This window comes from Rhinatrema bivittatum, chromosome 2, assembly GCF_901001135.1.
Source record: "Rhinatrema bivittatum chromosome 2, aRhiBiv1.1, whole genome shotgun sequence".
Lineage (NCBI taxonomy): Eukaryota > Metazoa > Chordata > Amphibia > Gymnophiona > Rhinatrematidae > Rhinatrema > Rhinatrema bivittatum.
In genome coordinates this window covers 494,174,058-494,190,245 of record NC_042616.1, presented here as the reverse complement: position 1 = coordinate 494,190,245, position 16,188 = coordinate 494,174,058, and the positions used below count along the sequence as shown (strand labels likewise).

Below are 16,188 nucleotides of genomic sequence, written 5' to 3'. Positions count from 1 at the left end.
CAGCATTATTCATTTGGTGTATTTAAGAACGTGTTCATTTATGATTTGTAAACTGATTTTAGTTGTTACAAACCTACGAGAGCAATTTTAGTTAAAGTTCAGAGACCCTTTGAGTGCGCGCGTTCCCAGAGAGCGAGGGGCTGCAGAAGGGCTCCTGTGAAACAAAGATCTTTCCTGATTATTGTTATTTGTAAAGTTTGAAATGAAAAGCCTGGGTCCACAAAATCAAATTCTAGTCTTCTTGAATTTATTCTCCCTTGCTTGATTTTCTAGCCTCTCTCCTAATGTGTATCAATTGCGTTCAGAATCTCAACAGCATATGTTTAGTAAGTTTAACTGGTAAAGAGTGATGTATGATTTGAGGGTAAATTTGAATACTTGTTTTCAAATTGATGTTGACAGTCTTATGAGGCTGCCTTGCTTGGCTCATCTGTGATGATCATAGCATGGCTGGTATCGGCTGACCACTAAAACTGTAGAGGTACTTGTCCTACTAAGCTAATGTCTTGATCTGTCTAAATAGTAAGGTAATAAATGCTAGGAAAAAGATAAAGCAGAGAAAGATGTTATTTTCCAAGAATTTTTCTAGCTTGGACCTTTTAAAGTAGAGGTGGGTAACTCTGATCCTTGAAGACCATTTCCGGTCAGGTTTTCAGGATATCCCTAATTAATATGCAGAAGACAGATTTGCATGCCTACCACCTCAGTTCTGCACAAGTTTGTTTTATGTCTATTCATTAGGATTATCCTAAAAACCAGACTAGTGTGTGTGGCAATCAAGGACTGAAATTGCCCACCCCTGCTGTAAAGTCATGACGACCTAGTAGTCTTTGCTATTATGGTGGAATGAACCTCTATTGCATGCAGGTTTCCAGTGTGCTTTAATTTTATGGCTATATCTTTATCTGTTTGAACTGGTTCTGTAGGTCTGGCAAGGAGCCTATGTAAGATAAGTTTAGCTTTGGTATCTAAAGTTGGAGCCCTGGTTTCCAGGCTTGATTTGTGTTTGGTTTTCAGTTGCTTTTAGAAAATGTGGTTTTATGAGAAAGGGACGATTCCCTGTCTCTCAGCTCTCAGCCTAACACAGCGATGGCAAACTCCAGTCCTCAAGAGCTACCTCGAGAGGCACAAACAGGCCAGGTTTGTAGGATATCCACAATGACTATGCATGAGAGAGATTTGCATACAATAGAGGCAATGCATGCAAATCTTTCTCATGCATATGCATTGTAGATATCCTGAACATCCGGCCTGTTTGTGGCACTTGTGGATTAAAGTTCACCATTACTGGTGCTAGCAGCTTAGTCCCGGCAGGAATTAACAGCTCATTTGCTTGCATGAATGTTTAGCTCTCCTAAAAAGGGCTGATTACATTATATGACAGCGGTTCCAGTGGCACACTTTGATAAACCTTGAAAGTCAAAATCTGGTGCTTTCATTATGGCCCCTGAAACCCAAGTTGCAGTAAAGTAGAAATGAGTTTCCAGCAGTTTGTATTCAGTGCTTGGGTTATCCTTAATCACCATGCACAGAAGTTATACTGCCTTAGCAAATTATTCTTCGTCATTAGTATTCTATTGCTATAATTCAGGCTGTTACAGGTCAGTTCCAAATGTAACCCAGGGGTGTACCATACATGTTACAGACAGCAGTACCATATAGACCAGGGGTTCTCAACCCAACCCAGTCCTCAGGACAGGTTTTCAGGATATCTGTAATGAATGTGCATAAGAGAGATTTGAATGCCAGTCATGTCTCATGCCACATTCTGGAAGTTTTCAGTGGCCAAAATAGCAAAGAGCGTTCTTCACTTTCATCTCAGCAGGCAAGCTGTGAAGGTGGTGTATCCAGGGGGGCCATCTGGCCACCCAATTTCTCACAGAGCTGCAGATGAGATCTTTCATTAACCCGAATCTACTCAGACATTCCCAACTGCTCTAAATCTGCCCTAGAGGCTTAAATATTCTTCTAAAGGATCTTTTGCACTCTTTGGAGCCACAGAGGTGTAGCTCAAATGCATGTCCATCTTAGTTAAACCAAGTGGAGTGGAAAGTACCACCTTCTTTATCCTTGTGTACAAGCTGTTCATTGTGAGACGGGAACGCAGGATGTGTTTCAGCTCTGCCAAATGACCCTTCACCCTCAACACACCAAATTCCTCCAGCTGATTCTCTCAGACCAATATTGGGTTAGGTGCTGCAGCGATCCTGTTCTCTTCTTATCTCTTTAACAGCTGCCTGAAATGGCTCTTTCAAAACTTTTCCTCGGCCTTCTTTTGAATTCTGTTGTGCAATATGCCTCATTAAAAACAATAAATCATTCTTCACCAATCATAATTTCATGGAATTCCCCTAATTCATTCATTCATCCATTATAATCAAGATTTCCATTCCAGCAGACTCAGAGTAAAAGAAAGTAGTGTGGTGGATGGGCTGGCTCTCAAGATTTTCCATGGAGATCAAAGGAAAAATTCATTTTTCCTTCCAGAGAGAGACCGGTGGGCCTTACTCTTTCTCTGAACTGGAGTAAAGATATTTCTCAACCCCTGGTCCGTGGCTCGCAGCGGACCCTGGCAGCATTTATTTTGCTGGTGCACAGAGTGGCAGTCATTGTAGGAGGAAGCAGGCCCCATGCTTTCGCTCCCGCCTCTGCAGCTGCACAGGCATTGCCTTCCACCCAGTTGGTCTGCAGCCATGAGTGGGACATTCTCAATCTCTGCTGCCTTAGATGAACAGGTCAAAATGCCCAGGGAGCTTCACTCCAAGCCTCCACAGCTCTGCACATTGTTGCTGCGTCTGGGTGCAGGGCCAGACTGCTGGTAAGCTCCGACTCTTCACTAGCACTGGAACTGAAGATCTGATTGGGTCGGCAGAGTAAACATGAACCTTGGGCTCAGCTGAGCCCTCGACTGCCCTCATTTCAGTCCTATATTCAAACAAAAATCCAGTGTGTTCCTGGCTAGGCAGGCGTGAAGGCTGCAAGCACCAGGTCCCTTAAAGGGACCTCATTTTCACTAATTATAAGTATTTTTAGCCCCTGGCTATATCCTCTAGCATGAGGAAACCTGATTTTTTTTTTCCCTTCCCCTGCTCTGGGTACAAGAAACACAATTCCTTTGTCATAATTCTTGTAATTAAATCATTACAAGATGACTGGGTTGAGATAGGGGGGGGGGATGCATGTACTCTCCCCCCACCCTTTAGCTCGGAGGGGACCGCCATCCTCCCCCATTCTTCAGGAGTATTCCCCGAATCTACCAGCCAGCAGGTCCAACGGTTTCCTGGCATCAGAAAGGTTGAGAAACTCTGCTCTAGGAGACAATTACAATTACTTTATTGAAGGGTGTTGCATTGCTTGCATAGTTGTGGGCAGGGAAGGAGGCAGAGAGAGCTTGATAACCGAAAACATAGAAAGGCTCTCTATCTCCTGCTTGCTGTGAAGACCTCTGTTTAGGATCCTTGTGAATAGTTCATTCTAGAGTTTCCAAACAGCCTGAGTAGCTGCTCATAATCCTCTTTTACAGTAGTAGATATTTGCAAAAAGCTGATATTTGGCTGCTGTCTTCCTCCTTGCACAGGGCCTCCAAGTTACCCATTCCCAGGAGGGAGACCTTTTGGCCAGTCCTGGTGTTGAACTTGCATCCCAAAGCAGTGTGGTATTTGTAGTCCTTGATTCTTTCTATCCATTGAAATCAGTGCTGAAAAGAAAACAGACCCAACTGTCATCTCAGCACGTCATAAGAAGAAACTGGTAAACAAAGAAAGAAATTCTCTGTATAAACAGCTAATGTGCACGCAGAAAACTGAAGGAGCTCCAGCAGTGACTGACGGGTCATTTGTCCCTCCTTCCCAATACTCTGTCATATTTTGCATACCAATAAATGCTTCTAACCTGAATGAGTATAGAGACTGTTTATCTGTAAACAAGGGGATAAGCACTGTAAGAAGCCATCACTATAAGTCCTATAATGCATCAAGATGGGGTTGACAAATTCAGGACTGGCCTTAAATCTTCCTCATGGAACTGGCTAACTTGGCAGTTCTGCTAGCACATCACAGTTTTGGTGGCAACGTGGTAGTGGCAGGGCCGGGCCAGCATCAATTGGATCATCCGCCAGTGGGCTGGGCTTCATACAAGTTCTGGCTACTTACAGTTTTTATTTCTGTTTTTGTCTGAACATTTCTGTTTCCTGTATTCTGTGTGTCTGATTTAGGTTGGGGATTCTGCTACCATGAAGTTTCTGTATAGGGATCTGTAGCAGTCCGACTTGTTCTGCTTTTTCCCAATAGAAGGTGTATTGGTGCTTTAGGATCTAGTGTAATATTTGCAGTGTTTCCTTTTCATAGGTAGGGTTGAGTGTTAGCAGTTTGTGCTTTTTGGTATGGGAGTTTTGCCATATAGGTTGAATCACTATTTTTCAGGGTTTTCAGTATTTGTTCTGGTTGCCATCATAGTAGTACATACAAATTTAATATACATGTCATAGTAATTGATAGTTTTACTACAGAATATTAATTTCCAAAAGCTAATTGTGTGTGCCTGTGTGGGGAGGTGCATGGTTGAAGCTTTGCTTTAATACTCTTGCACCGACCCTGCTCCTGGAGGCCCAAACCACAGGGGCTGAATCTACCTGTTAATTTTCTACTCTACAAATGTTATGTGCAATTTTTATGACCAGTTTTCTCGGCATGCAGAATAATTTCGTTTAATTGTAAGCCCTGAGGAAGGTGGACACTGATTCTGGAAGCCATAAGCTGCCTATTCAGCTCTGCTTTGTGTTAAGCTTGGTAACAGTCGCATTTGTGATGTCCGTTGGTCTGACTTAAGTAAAATCCCACTAAAAGGGGAACCTTTTATTACTGCTTCTTTGTCCTTTCTTTGGACTGTGTTGAGCATGCAGGATAACAATAAATAAAAATACTGTCACCTTGATGGTGTAACGTTTGAAGGGAAGGACTGTGGGGAAAACCCTGCATTCAATGTGTGGTAGACCGGGTAGCGTCACTGCACGCTCAGGAATTTACGGTGAAGAGGCACTTAAAAAAAAAAACCGGGGAATAAAAATTGAAATCATCTAATACCCAGTTCTCGGCTGGTGATTATCCAACATTTGCACCAACAAGTATTCATGGAAAGTTGTGTAAGGAGGCTTAGATTTTCTGAAGTTTGCCATGTAAAACTTGGAAATGATTCCAGGAATTTTTTTTTTTTTTGCTTTGAATATTAACAAAATTGAAATAAAATGTCTCCAGTAATTTTTGTAATCTATAGCAAACTGTTTTTGTATAGAATTCATAAAGTCCTTAAAAAAATATCCCTGATTACTCCTGTTTGGAGCGCTGGTGTATAAAAATGGAATGAAATGGCACTTAAGCTTCTCCGGTTGCCAGCATCTACATTATTAGGGCTGCAGATGTTCATGTTAACACCCAGACAATACTCAGCTGGGCGTTAGTGTAGGTTTTTTTAGGGGGTGCAAGGGCAGGAGGAGTGGTTGTATACATAATCCTGAAGGAGTGTGAGAATTCACAGAATTATAACTGTGAAACAGATAAAGTCGGAGAAGCCAGAATTAAACTAAATGTCAAGGTCAGAGCTTTTATTGGCCATAAGCAATTTTTCTGGCTCTGAACCTTTCCCTGGTAACTGTGACAAGTTCTTAACTTCTTTGATACCCTGCCAACAAAATAGTTTCAGATTGTGCTGTGCTTTGCAGTCACCATCTTATATGGTATTCCTAAGAAAAGTAATGCAGGAGCTATAACTCAGCAAGGAAAAGAAACTAAGATAAAAAAGAAAGCAATAAATAAGAAGGGGAAAGCTTATCTTATCTCCATGGCAGCTGTGCTGTACCCTGGCCAACTTAGTGCATTGTGTGATTAAAGGTGGGCATTTGCTGACCCCAGAGCAAAGGGAGCGAGAGCACTTCTTTTGCCTGACTGGGGTGGTTTGACTGAGGATTTTGGGAGATGCAGTGAACCCGCTGCTGTCATTACAGCATTTAGGAGCTCCAGAGGTGTTTGCTGTTGCACCTGTACTATATTCAGAGCAAAGAGCTATTGAGAGGTTTCGTGAACCCAAAGATATTATACACACGCACACAGACACACACACGTGCACACAGACACACGCACACAGACACACACACACTATACACAGTCACGTTTTGGTGGTTGTGGTGGGGGGGGAATCACATGACCACCCAACATCATTTCCTCTTACTTGAGCCCCTAGCAAACCTGGAGTTGCAGTGGCGGAGGTAAAGCCCCAGCAGATTTGCCCCAGGCTCTGCACCGCCTGGGGTCAGCCCTGTCACCGAATACCCCCAGGCACCCAATGAGACACCGTGGTTGGAGTGAGGGGGGTGGGGGGAAGGCTTTGAAAAGAAAGGGGCACATTAATGTGGAGGAGGACATTTCAGCACATTGAGGAAAGCATTGCCAGGTTTTAAATAATGCTTATATTTAAATGTGAACTGGCTTGGCGTCTCTTAGATTGCTTCCAATAATTCATCAAAATCAATGGAAACTGCTGTTGGTAAAGTTGGTGGCACCTCACCTTGCTCATCGTGCTGGTACCTCTTTTTAATTATTATCTTGGGTGGTTGAAAGTGTTCCGCTTTGAGGCTTCATGTCTCACAGCAACACCCAAAGGTGTGCCCTCCGTAAATAATTAGTCAGGCTTGCCCTGCCATGCCTTGCTGCTCACATAACTGGCAGAGAGGGTAGCTGGAGTGCCACCATCCCATCTCTTTGCCTCGTGCAGCATAGATTCTTCTTTCTGCGCTGATGGTTTTTTTGTAGGGCAGTTTTCCAGATCATTTCCCCCTGCAAATTCTGCTTCATCCCAGAGAGAAGGCACGTTCTGAAAAGCAGTGTGTGTGTGTTCATGGGATTCGCAAAAGCACGCGATGCGTTCCACTCCCTCCCCAGCTCCGGTCACCCACACAAATAACAGGTGCAATGTGCGCAGGGGTTTTTCACGAGCGAGCTTCCTGCAAGCTAATGATCAAACAAACTATCTGGCTACTTTCCTCAAGAAACGTAGCTATAAAGTATTGTGTGGTGAAAGCACTTGGGGACCTTGTGGCCACACGTTGCCCCCCCCCCCCCCCCCCCCCGTTTTAAGACTGGGCATGCCAGAAGAAAATGATGCAAAAAACAAACAGCCTTTGTTTTGCTATATTTGTGATTTTTCAAATGTTTGGAATTGATCCAAGATCGATGAACGTGCATCCCAGTAGCAAACAGACGTGACAAGTCCAACCTTCCTATATCTTCCTTTTGCACGTGCTGAAGAGTCGCCTGCTCTCCATCTTTCCAGATGCTAACTTACAGGTCGGTCTCCAGAAGCTGGAGAAACGAAGGAAAGACGATCCTGTCGTAAGGCTTTCCTTGGCCCCTGTCGCACCGTGACAGCTCACATTCCAGTAACTATTGGTGATACAGTCCTGGATTGCGGATTCTAGACTTCATTGAATTCCTCACTTAGAGGAGAGAGACTCTGTGCTTCCATGCTGAAAGGGTTAAGCCCCCATCTGTTTGCTAAAGAAGTATAAGCCCATGGAGGCAGCTGGGTTAAAGCCAGGACTGACTGGGCCTGTCCCTTTTTTTTTTGCCATGGAGCTGTTCGCTCCCTCTCGTTGGAATGACCAGAGGTGGATCCCATCGCAGTTCTCAGTTTTCATCCTTTCAGATACGTTCACCATGTTGCTGACTCTCAGGAAAATGGGGGAGACACCGATATTTCAATGTATCCTGAAGAATGGAGCTAAGGCCTTTGGAGAATGGTAAAAGCAGGCTGTGCTCTTAATTCTGTCTGTGTATCAAAAATACTATGAATAAGGGGGCAGCATGTGGGTTGGTCTGCCCTGTCATGGCCAGCTATGCCACTGGGGTGATATACTCGAACCTTGGGAGGATGTGAAGGTGGCTGCTGGTTCTGCGACAGCCATAAAGAGCAAGGGCAGGGAGTTTGCAGAGGGAAAGGGGGGGGGGGGGGCATTAGCATTATTTCACCATAATTACGTCACAGTCACTAAAATAAAAACGTATGCATTTTTGATTCTTCTGTTTATGAAAATAGAAAATCTATAACATTTCCTGGTTTCATAAATCCTTTGCATTGTTCGCTTTACAATAATAAACCAAAGGTGGTAGAATTTATTTATTTGGGGGGGGGGGGGGGGGGGGTCGTCGACGCGAGAGGAGGCAGTTTTCATCTTTGCCGGCTCGGAAGTCTTCTTTCTGGCTGAGATGCTGCTGTCTGATGTCTTTGGGTGGCATCAGGGATTGCCTCCGTAACAGCTGAGCCTGCGGTGTACAGGCCGCCTGCGCCTGTTGCAGGAAGCCGCGTGCCAGTGGGGCGTGACCTTCCAGGAAGATTTTTGTCATCGTGTTGAAGCCTCTGGCCTTTGTCAGTCTCCAGCCTTGCAGTCTGATTTCTTTGTTAGTAGCCACATGGGTAAGAAGAGCAAAGGAAACTTTGATCTCTCCCATCTAACTCCGCTGTTGTCCCTCCTGTGACCCAGCCGGCTATCTCTAGTTTTATGCTGCCCGAGAGTTTTCAATGTCTGCAGGCTGTTCTGCTAGGCACTGCTTGAGCCGCTGTTAGTGGAGACTCTGTCTCCCTGAGCCTGGATGCTCAGACTCCTCCGGGGCCGCAAGAAGTATCCCAGGCTGAGAATGGATGCTTGGTATCCGAAGAGGTTTGCGCTCCCATTCCTGATGGGGAGAGCCTGGAGTCTGGTCAGATTGGCCAAGGTAATTGTGGTGGTATTGTCGCTTCTACCCCAGTGTCTTTGTCTACAAATATTGGCTTTAATTTTAATAAAGCCAGCTGCGATCACTATGGATTCGTTGTGGTCTGCTATCATGGGAAGGGGCAGGTCTGTTTTTGGAAAAATTGATAACGGTGTTATCTAAATATGAGACCCTCCAGAAGCAACTTGTGTCTTGTGAACAAAATTTGAAGGTTCATGATAAGAACATTAATTTATTGACTAGGCAAGATAAAGAAATGCAGCAGTGTCAAGTGTCATTGATTAGAGGCAGGGAATTTGAAAATGTAGGCAGTCATTCTAGGAGATTCAACAAGATTTCTTCTCTTTCCATAAGAGGACTTGATAGCTTCCCTTGAAATGCTGAAAAGGTTTTATCTGGAAATATAAAAAATTCCTGCGGAATCTTTTCCACCTAGCTCGAAGGCTTTTAATCTTCGGGACAAAACCAAAATTGAAGAAGTTGCTAGGAGCAATGATTTTTCTTTCTGGGAGTTCAGTAGACAACATGGATTTGACTGCTCTTCTCCAAAGCTAGAAGTGAAGGCCCATGCTACCTTGCTGGTAGTTTGTTTTAGAGCCTGACAAAGCGTGGACATACAAACTGTTTTTTCATGCTAAGTGTTGATCTTTTTTCGGTGGCAAAATATCTGGTTTTCCTGATGTTGCCAGAGCCACCCAATAAAGAGTTTCTTGCGATGTGACAGAGGGTTTTAGCTCTGGATGCTACATTTGCTTTACGTTTTCCCTGTAAGTGTCAGATTAGGTGGAATGGCAGCAAATATATTTTCTATGACTCTAGACAGCTGGAAGGTTTCTTATTAAATAGAGAGGTGCCACAAGTTGTTAAGATTTATGATAGTTTAGATCTGCCAGCTTTAATTGATATCATATATCCCTAGGGCACATATTTGTATATTTCTTTTTTTCCTGATAATACCCTCCTCGAATGTGGTCTAATATTTTCATTAGGGATGTGCATTCGTTGGTGACAGAATAGGAAATAGAGACAATATTTCCTATTTTGTTGTGTTTCGGGGGGGGGGGGGGGGGGGGGGGGGTGACTAAACACATTAAAAAAAAACCCCAAAAAAATCCCCAAACCCACCCCAACCCTTCAAATTTAATTAATTGCAACCCCTCACCTTCCTGACCTCCCCCCCACCAAGACTTACCGAAAGTCCCTGGTGGTCCAGTGGGGTCCCGGGAGCGATCTCCCCCTCTCGGGCCGTCGGCTGCCACTAATCAAAATGGCGCCGATGGCCCTTTGCCCTTACCGAGTGACAGGGGCTATCTGTACCATTGGTCGGCCCCTGTCACATGGTAGGAGCAATGGATGGCCCGCGCCATTTTTTAAGATGGTGCGGGCCATGTTTATCCAGCTAACTTTCTCAGCTGGATGAGTTTAGCCAGATAACTTTCTCAGCCAGATAGTGGATGAGTATCTACTTCTTTGTGTTTATGGAAGTTGCTGAACAGAGAGCTAAGATGGGGTATGTCACTGGGAGGTAGGCTGCACTGGTGGCAGCGGCCTTGGCACCAGCAGAGATAGACTATGTAAGATGTGCCAGTAATGGGCAATGGGGGGATTTGGTGTTGCAGAGGCAAGAGGTGTTGCTGCAGCGAGGACTGTGCTGGCCACATTTTGCTTTGGGGCAGTGTGAGTTCATAGCTGATATGCCATTTGGGGGGGGGGGCATGCATATCTGGCATTGGAGGGGCTGAGAGAGGAAGCTAGCAGTGACTGGAGGACTGTGAAAGATGAGATCAGCTGGTAAACTAGTGGTAAAGAGAGGGGAGAGTTAGAGGGTATTGACTTGGAAAATGAGAGAGGGGATCAACTGGGGGGGGGGAATTTTAGAGGTTATCTGCTGGGGGGAGGGTAACAAGAGATCGGTTCAGTGTGTGTGAGAGAGAGAGAAGGGATCAACACTAGGAGTGTGTATGAGAGCGGGATTGGCATCAAGGGTGGGCATGTATTTGAGAGGGTACCAGGGATGGGGGAGACTGAAAAAGGACACAGGGATGGGGGTTGGAAAGAGAGAAGACTGGGGGGAGGGAGGAGGAGAGAGGTAGTGAATGCGAGAGGGAGCAAGACTGAAGCCGAGAAAGGGACACCTCACTCCCTCCTGGATTCATGAGCTTCCCTTGAAGTTTTCATGCTGTACTTTTGCTTGCTGGTACCTATACATGCATTAGTTTGCTATGATGGTGTCTAAGAGTTTGAACAGCTGGACATAAAACTGGGGAGTAGATGAAGGTCCCGGGAACCGCATATAAGAATTAAAGAGGGCAGGGGGCAAGGAACATTTTACTAGTTAATCCGTGTGACAGAAATTAGCAGGTTAAAATTCCATATATCTAGGCTGTTTAAAATGAATCGGCAGCAGATTGTAAGCATGATAACAGCAAAGTCAAAGTAACATAATAGTTTATGGCAACTGGCCCATCCAGTCTGCCCTGTGGTCTTCCTAGTCCTTGTACTGTAACAGAATGTCAACACGTATTTAGATGGTGCCACCAGTCAAGATAAAAGCTGTCATAGGCGCTCAGGAAGTAGTGCACCCAACCCTAATTTACCCGTCACGTGCTAAATTCATAATTTATAGCAGTTGGATAAGTTACAGGAATGCAATTAACTAAAACCAAAAAGATAACTAGAGACCCTTTTTAGTTTCGTCAAACTGAAGGAATTATAATGTACAGTACCCTGAAGGAGTTTATATACTCCCTTCTGTGCATTTGTCATTTCCTGAGAATGCACGCTTTCCCTGCATTAACTTAATCAAGCTCAGAAATGGGCACAATTGTGTTAAATTGAACCTGAGCCCGCTTTGATTTGGGGCTTCGGTGGATCATGACCTGAAAGAGAGAGTTTGTCGGAAACCTGATTTCCAACTCGCAAGCCTCTATTGCATGGAATCCCACCAAGAGAGCCTCTTCTAGTCATTACCAAGGGCCTGGAGGGCCTCTGTGTTTGAGCACACTCAGATCAAGCTCCCCCACCCATAGTGGGAATGGTGGAGCTGAATGGCTCTCTGAGTACTGAGTGGGAAGAGAAAAAAATAGGAAAGCGAGAAAAGTGACAAAGGAATCCTGAACCATACAGAAGTATTGTTGCAACAAAGAGAATATTTTGACCACAGATGTTTTGAAGGTCTTTGCTAGTTTTGTAGTACTGCGGACACCAGGCCACTGGAAACTCAAGTCAGACTGCAGTGCTTTTCAGAAAGGCCACCAAATACTTATCAGTGAATAGTGAAGACTGTCACAAGTGACCTCAGCCGAAACTGAATAGCCGGCCTGTATTCCTGTGCTAATCTACTGAGCCATGCAGTCCCTTTACAGGTTTTTATACTGTATATATATATATAATATTTTTCAAAATTATAGCACATTTCTTCACTGTTTTAAGTTTAGAGCTCTGCAAGTCTTGAAGAATTTAAGTAGTTAATTCTCTAGTACAGTAGTCAGCCAAATTCCTCATGCATTCCTCCTAGCCTTCAACAAGCCTGGCAACACAAATTTATTACATGCAAACCTGTAGTTAAATTATTGAGGTCAGTATTCAAAGGGGGCAAGTCAGCTAAATAAGAACTTAGCCCTGGATTTATCAAAATGCAGTAAGTTATCGCATGTGATAGCAAAAGGGGTGTGGTTTATGCAAATACTCAGTTTATCGTAATGTGCGCTAATTACCTATGCGAAGAGCTAAGTTAGTGCAAATTGCGATAACATTATCAGACTTTGCGATAGGTGCCAGACCTGTTGTATTTCCCGCATACAACCACTTGGGAGGGGGGGGGGGGGAGAGAGCCCCCCAGAGGGCTTGGCTGATGCTCTGGGATCTTCAATTCACCTAAAATAGGCCTTGCGGGAGACATCGCAAAAGGCGATAAATCCTTACCGCCCGGTCACCGCAGCTATCGCACAGCCCAACGCAATTCAAAAAGGTGTAGTTAAAATTGGCGTTAAGTCTCTGCGATAGCTCTTCGCAGATAGGGAAACCCAGCCCACTCCTCGCCCCTAACCCCTCCTCTTTTTCAAATTTGCATCGCACCATACGATATGGTGCTATTGCATGCGTTAAACATGTTTTCGCATGCGATAAGCCCTAAACGCATGCGAAAATGCCTTAGCGCATTTTGATAAATGACCCCCTTAGCCAGCTAGACCAAAGCCCATGAAAACTGACCAGGCTAACTGGCTAAATCTAGCCCCCTGTATTTCACTAGGCGGCTAAATTTAGTGGGTAGAATTCCCGGCGGGGTTAAGGTAGGGCAAGGAATTAGGCAGAGAGCTAACACTGATTTTTAGTGCTAACGTAACCACTCAGCTTGGCCAGTCAGATTTAAGGCGCTGCAATAGTGGGCTTAAATTTGTCCAACCACTCTCCCTCCTGACTCTCTCTTTAGGGAAAAAAAAAAAATTTGCCTCTACCCCATGGTGCCCTTTTCTCTCAACCTCAACCCTTTAAACTGATTAAAAAAAAAACAAAAAACTGTCCCTTCCTTCTCTCCCTCCTGATTTTGAAATAATAAATAATGTCCCTCCAGGGTGGCGAACCCTTTCCCTCCCTTCAAAACTGTGGATAATGCCCCCCAAAACTGTGGATAATGCCCCCACACATCGTCGATCCCTTTTCCTCCTTCCCTCTAACTGTAGCCGTCAAAATAGGCCCTAGGGTGGGAGAATTTTACCTCCCTTTCCCCCCCCCCCAAAAAAAAAGTACAGTGATGTTTGGGAGAACCCCTCACCTTCCTGTCCAAAAAAAGGCGGGGGGGGGGGCTTGTCCTTCCTGAGATAAGAGGGAATCCCCAGTGCAGGGAGGGAGGTGGAATTCCCCTGCCGAGGGGCCTCTTCTGAGAGCTAAGGCTAGAGGGAGGGGAGGGGAAGGGATCCCCCCCCCCCCCACGCAGTTGGCATTTTCATCTGTTTTAGAGGCTGGAGGAAGGGAAGGAAGCGAACCACAGTAAGTGGGGTGGGGGATATTTTTTTTTATCTCTATCTCTATATATATGAGAGAGAGAGAGAGAGAGAGAAATCAGGGTGGTTTTTTTTTTTGTTTTGTTTTTTTTAAAGAGCACGTAAGCCAGTGAGGGGCTGACTTTTCAGAACTGAGCGGCTAAGTTTTTAGCTGGGGAGAATCCAAGCACATTTAATCTAAGCCAGACTTTGACCAGCCACATTCAGGCAAATATGCGGGCGAAAACCTGGCTGGTTAGAGCCAGCTGAATATTCATCTAATGATAACAGCCTGTGGGCGGCTCTTTGAATATCTTTCTCATTGTCACTGGTGTTTGAAGTGTCGTTAAAATGTATTTTAGCCCTAGGGTGAGTCATTTTCAAAACTTTTCCCATGGATATGGGCTGCTAGAGAATTGTCCTGCCCGTACGTGGGTAAAAGTTATGTGTGGGGGGACCTCTGTGCCCATATAGTTTACCTGCGGTAGGGGCTGGCATTCCTGGGGGCAGGGATGGGAAAGGGTTTCCACTTACTGTAGAATTAAAAAAAAATAACTGCATCATTTTTTGGGGAAAAAAACTATCCTTGCAAATTAACAGCTGCAAGTGTGTGTGCTTATTTATTTATTTTTGGTATGATTTTCACTTGGAATATACGCGCTTACTTTCTCTTGGAAAATTAGAGTAAAAAGTACCGGTGAACTTTGCACCAACGCGGGCATTTTTTTTTCTTTTTAAATTACCCCCTCTGTGTAACACGTGTGGGTTTGATGCCACCTGCAGGGCTTGCCGTCCCACGGGTGCTTTGTAGCCGAAGGGAAATGCCCTCGGTGTGACTACCGTGGGTACTTTTGTACGTGTGGAGATGTGAAAAAAAGGTGCGTAATTTTACTGCCCGCCTCTCCTAACTCCGCCCATTTCTTTTGTGCGCTTAAAAGTAGATGTGCCAGAGAGCGGTCTTTTCAAAATTTGTTTTCTATGAGTCAACAGGTGCTTACTTGCATAGAAACCCTTGCATAGAAAACCTTTTGATTATTGCTCCCCGGTATGAAATACAGTACGGTATTTCTAACTCGGCAGCTCCCTCCCCCGGCTGTGTGAGGGTCTTTTCAGTCAGCAGCTTTGTTTGATGTAACAGGGCTGGTTTCTCTCTGGAGGCTTCTGTTTATATTAGTTCAACCTCGCTTTTTAAAATGGGCTTGAACGCTAAAGCCTCTTGGATCAGGATGGATGAGCCGAAAGCAGTGTTGCCAGTTGGATGGGATTTCACACCCAGTTGGGCTAGTTTTTTTTGTTTTTTTTTTTTTTAGATCTGCTGGAAATTTGGGCTTTTGTGGCTTGCGGTTTTTGGGCTACTTTTTAAGGTCGTGTGCGGATTTCTTTTGGGCGACATAGCATTTTGAAACTGTCAAAAGGCACCAATCAGAACCTGCGGGTAAAATAGAGAGACTGGCATCCTCTAGGGCATTGCTGTCGCCGGGCTCCTGAAGGACTGGCTCTGAGCTGACGTGAAAGCAGACGTTCCCGCCTTCCTTCCTCTCCCATCTCCCTCACACTCCACGCTGGACCCACTCCTCTTTGAATTTGATTGGGTACCCTGAACACACAAGGCGTGCTTTTCAGCTGTCAGTCAAGACTCTACTTTTCTCTTTTGTGGTCGTGGTGGTGGCGTGGCGCTTCTCTTCCACCGTCCCGGGATTGGCGAGTACTGTTGTATTTATTTTTGACTGTTTCAGGTCTTCCTGGGTTGGGCCCAGCGAATGGTCTGGCATGGTCCTGGTTGTGACTATATATACAGTTTAGTTCACTTCGAGGGCAGTTTGAGATTAAGAAATATAGGGGCGGTGGGAATCATGTATTTGTTTCGCTTACTGTTTGTGCATAGTTTTGGACTACAACCAACAAAAGACAGTTGGAAAAGAGCATGCTTTGGGAAGTCTGTATTTAAAATCGAAGATAGATAGTCTTTTGAAAGTGGATTCTTACAAGTACGATATTATGATTTGAAATTGTTGGTTGATCACCAAGGTGCTGTAGCAGGAATCCGGGCCCTAGGACTTCTGAAGTTCCAGCCTGTGGAATGTTTATTAAAAATTGATTCCAGTTGAAAAATTACCTTTTTTTTTTTTTTTTTTTTGTACTGGACTTTTTTTTTTTTCCCTTGTTGATAAGTATGTTGTTTTCACTGATAAATTTGGGGCAGCTTATGTGGGAGCAAACCTTTAATAAATTACGAACCTATTGTAAACAAGCCTTGGGGCTTTGTATGTTCTAAGACAAAGCCAGTAGCGGGAATCGCCTCTTTGCAAAGTGCAAATAATAAAATGCAGAAACAAAAAAAATGATAGATAAGGATCATAAAGCCCATCTGATCTGTCCAATGTCATTCCTAGTGTACAGCACCCCGGTTTCTCTTCGCTTCTTTGAACGAGGAGAGTTCCTCT

At 44.6% G+C, this 16,188-nt stretch overlaps 1 protein-coding gene across 4 annotated transcripts in view; it reads left to right on the top strand.

Annotated features, from left to right (window-relative positions):
- The window catches only part of DSP (desmoplakin), a 169,984-nt gene that overhangs the window by 15,384 nt on the left and 138,412 nt on the right, over positions 1 to 16,188 (top strand). The window lies entirely within an intron of this gene.